The following is a 5,058-nucleotide window of genomic DNA, read 5'->3' as shown; positions in this document are numbered from 1 at the left end:
TGCTCTTAGTGTTGTTGCTGCTGTTGCCTCGCTAATCGTTAATGCCACTCCGCGCAAGCATTGTAATGCCAATGCTGATTTTTGTTGTTATTTGCTGTGTGAGTTCGTTGTTTTATGTGAATGCCTCTACCTTCTACAAAAAGTTGTTTGTATTCAAAGATATGCCACACCAAATATGGTCAAGAGTGGTAACCCATTTTGGGTGCATAAATGCGATTGTGCTGCAAGCGGCGGCTCATACAATGTTGTGGAAAAACAATGACAACCAAATAATAAAAATAAAAGTGGTATAAATTTATATCATCTATATAAAAGCAAGCAGAAGTGTGTGTTTGTGGTAAGGATTTAATGTGTGTTCGGCGAATTGTGGCAAAAACTAGGGAAAGCAGCGCTGACAGCTGCTGCTACGGTTCTAAATGTCAGGGTCTCGGTGCTGAATACCCGTTTTGTTAATGTCGCCTTAACCACACAAACTACTTTACATTTAAAATTCAGTGCCACAAGAGAATTTATTTACAAACTAGTGGGCACTGTTGCGGTGAGGTTATGCTGTGGAGTGCCGGAAATCGAGCTCAGTGTGAATTACCTTGTATTGATATAATTGTGAATTGGAAAATTTACAATTTTTAAACAATAATATATAATTTATTGAATTTAGAGGGATTAATTATAGTTTTCGTAACACTGCTGTATGCCCAAATAGGGGCCCTTATATGCCGTTACAACAAACTAATTCGGACAACTAAAGTTAAAAACCACACTTTGCGTACATTTCTGCGCTTTTTAATAAATATTTGGTGTTTACTCAAAAACTTCCCACTTACTAAAATTCCTTTCGCAGTCTTATACATTTTACGATTTTGGTTGATATGTTTGCAATACATTTTAGTTGTAAGACTACACATCAATGTCTCATGAAAATCAAAAATAAATCAGCCTAGATGTAGGCAATGATTTTTTAGAAATATAATTTATCTTTACTGAAATAAATTTTGAGCGGTGGTAATGTCTAACATAATTGAGGTCTTGGTACTTATTAATCATTTGGTACAAATAAAATGTTCTCAACTTCTAAGAGAGCTTCTTAATAATACTGAAGAGCATTTTGTCCAAGACTCCTACCCGATCAATCAGACTCAAGTAGATATAAAACTATTAATGATGAGCGAAATTTATCTATGACTGCAGCTTCCGAGTTGCCAGCTAATAAAAGTGTCTTTAAAGTACTAAAAATAGTAATTATATCAGACAATATTTGAAAAAATTAATATCTTTTCAATAATAGTGACTAATAACTTGATTACTTACCATTAAACAGCACAGCAAAGTTTCTAAAAATTGGTCTCAAGGTATGAGATATTTATCATAATTTGAAATTATCTGCTCTCCAGTTTCTGAAGAGCAGAAAAGTTAGTTTGGTTAAAAATTAAAACTGTTCATTCTCAACGTTATATCTTAAACTTAAAAAATGCTAGTTACTTAAAAAGTAACAAAAAATATTTTAGGTTTATTCTACTGGATGACTGCTTCAAACTTTACTATTTATGTATATACGTCCTGAGTTATAAATTAAGACCCTGTGCTTCAAGAGTTCCTTCCCCTACGAGTGTGTCGACCTGTATCAAGAAGAAAAAGCATTAGATTGGCTGCAAACTGCAGTTACTTACAAAGCAAAGCAGCAGCCTTCCAAAGTAGCTTCAAATACAATATTGCTGCAGCGCGCATTTACCAAGGCAATTACGGTATCTGATGCAAAATCAAGCTCAAACAACTGAAATGGTCGAGCAGAGTCCCGGTGGAGAACGAAGAGTATAAAAGAGTCGAGAGCAACAAAAAACAACATTAACCACAATTTAAGGCAACGAAAGATTAGCAAGCGAGTGGCGGATGTTGGATAAACTGTGGCAGCGTACGGCAGCAAAAGCTACCGCATACAAAAACAAAGAAACCAAATTCAACAAAAAATCCAACAAGAATGTGCAACCGAAGTGGCACAAAAATGAAGGGCGCGAGACACAACAAATGCGGCGTCGTGTCTTCGCCGACAGTAGAGCCGCTGAGCGCTAAAGAGGAGCCTGCACACCTTCAACCCGCAATCATTGCCACTGTTTCATTAACTGTTATTTCTTTATATGCTTTTCTTGCTTTCTTTTAATAGTGTTTCGCCAGCGAAACATAACAGTGCAAAAGCGCACATAACGGTCTCCAGCGACTCCACTGACTCCTGCTTTGCGACTGTCTCGTTCTAAGTGATGATGTTGGTGTTGTTGTGCCGGTAGCTTTACTTCTGTCTGCTGCACCTGACCGATCGACACTCACTCGTGCAGCCAAACACGCCGTTGCAAGTTGCATGTACAGCCTGTCAGCCCGTCGTCAGCATCAGCAGCAGCAAAAAGAAGAATGTGGAAGCAAGCGGTTGAAAGTGCGCTGAAGCTGTCTAGCGACAACAAGGATATCGAAAAACGAAAAGATAGCAGTAGAAGTGAACCAAATTGGGCATAGAGTGTGGATAGTTGCAGCTGTTGCTGCAGCGACATTCACTGTCGTGGTTGGCGATGTGTGTCAAGCGGCATGCAAATTAACTTAACTTAACTTAACTTAACTTAACTTAACTTAACTTAACTTAACTTAACTTAACTTAACTTAACTTAACTTAACTTAACTTAACTTAACTTAACTTAACTTAACTTAACTTAACTTAACTTAACTTAACTTAACTTAACTTAACTTAACTTAACTTAACTTAACTTAACTTAACTTAACTTAACTTAACTTAACTTAACTTAACTTAACTTAACTTTACTTATCTTATCTTGGCATATCTTATGTTATCTTAACTTAACATAACATAAGTATTTCGGAAAAAAAATATTTTCGACATACTAAAAATATCTTTAAAACTTTCGGCCCTATTAATATAGATTAAAAAAAACAGCCCAAACCACTCTTAAGATTTTGAAAACACATATAATCTAATATGAACTATTACTTTTGAAAGTCATCCTTCTGATACGACCTACTAACCAATTCTGTTAAAAGTATATGCTTAGAAAATACATTTTACTAAAAATTTCCATAATTTCTGACTGCAACGAAAGAAACGCTGCAATCACTTCACACTACTTATTAGTTAATTCACAAGTGAGCAGAATTAATGAAGCGTTACAGCAACCAACCATAACACCCCATATTATCAGCAACACCAAAGGCACAACAGGACAGAGAAAATAGCAGCTACTTGTAACACCACCCGAAAACGGTGTTCAAAGAACCTACTGTTAAAAAGAAAATAGTAAGGTTAAGCACCTTAAGTGATCAGCAGCAGGACCAACAACAGCAGCAAGTACACCTTACAACAACAACAAAGGATTCTACATCAACATTAGCAACAATAATAATAAAGCGCAGCACTTCTATTGCAACATTTTTTCGAAACCCAAAAAAATCTGTAGAATAAAAGGAGGAGAATAAAATATGAGAAATAACATAAGAGCCGTAAGAAATGTGGTACAGACAACAACAATAACAACAACAGCAAAAATAAAAATAGCAAACAAAGTCTTTTAAGCTGCAGCGAGCGAACTCCTTGTAATTGAACCTTAAGGAGAACAACTCAACTCAACTCAGTTTTGCAACAAAAACAATGCGGCAACAACAAAAATAACTCGCCTCTGAGCTCAGCACTGCAGCACTGAACTTTGAATGGAGTAAAAGAGTTACCAAGCGGCCACTGCAGGCTGAAGCTTTGTGGCAGCAAGAATGAAATCATAATATAACGGGCCATAATCAACCGAGAACTACGTGCATCTAGGCAAGCAGTCAGCATATTGCAACAACACCGCGACTGCCAGTAAATAGTGCAACCGATGTGTACTATATTAACAACAGCAAAAAGGAGTTTGAAATGAAGCAAACTGCAAGCGGAAAAAAACGAAAAACAACAAGAAGAAGGAAATAAAAAAAATTGTGAGTGGTAATGCAAACGCCACCCAGCGTCGTGCTACAGCTTCATACGCTCGCATTTTTGCACAACAACCCCGTAGCCGCTGCCCTATCCCACTCTCCGCGAGCAGCGCAGTTTTGTGCTTGTTGTTCGTTTTCTTGTTGTTGTTACTGTCATAATTTTATGCCAATTTCAATTCTAGCTGGTTGCTTAGTGTTGTTGGGGGCTACGCGCTTGTCAGCTGGCAGGCTGATAGCCACCTGGCCGCTACCTCTCAATAATGTTTGCATTGACGATTCAACTACAAGCCAGATCATATTACTCCAGCTACAGTAAATAAGTTAGCCGTCTTAGGAAAGCCGCAAACTACTCTTCATATGTAAAGCAACACAATTAAACACACACATACACACTTGAAAACTGCTAGTAACACCCATTACATATTCCTCTTGACTTTTCTCAGGCGTATCTTCGTTGCCGAGGAGAAATTCAAATTGTTCCAATCTTTGGAAGATGCAAGCTATACAAATATTTACACACACTCATACCTGTTTCTATTTGTTCTGCAAATTGTTAATTGTGTGAACACAAGTTGTTGAACTACTTTCGCAATATAACGGACATAGTCTTTGTGTGAGTAATGAAAACCCAGCGACCTAAATATTTGTCTAGACGATGTGTGGAAAATTGTGTTAGAAATTCGCCGCATTTAATTAAATAAATACAAGCATGCCATACTTAGTTCATCAAGACCTGTTTCTTCTGTAATTGGCTCCACTGTACTTTTGTATCATTAAATTAATTAAAAACAATATAGCAATGATGCAATTAAGTATTTAATACTACATATTAACAGGTTTTCTTGTAGCGTGCAATACCATGAGAGTGGACGAAATTTTTTAAATTCAAAGGAAACACGTTGACTTCAGCTGCAATTTAATCGTGTGAACTTATTAATTGGATTTTTGCATTACTGTAAGCGCTTAAATGTAGGCAATACTTAATATTAACTTAAAATAACTAACTTAACTTAACTTAACTTAACTTAAAACTTAACTTAACTTAACTTAACTTAACTTAACTTAACTTAACTTAACTTAACTTAACTTAACTTA

Source organism: Bactrocera dorsalis, chromosome 2, assembly GCF_023373825.1.
Source record: "Bactrocera dorsalis isolate Fly_Bdor chromosome 2, ASM2337382v1, whole genome shotgun sequence".
Taxonomy (NCBI): domain Eukaryota; kingdom Metazoa; phylum Arthropoda; class Insecta; order Diptera; family Tephritidae; genus Bactrocera; species Bactrocera dorsalis.
The sequence above is the reverse complement of the archived record's forward strand: the minus strand, read 5'-3'. Positions refer to the sequence as shown.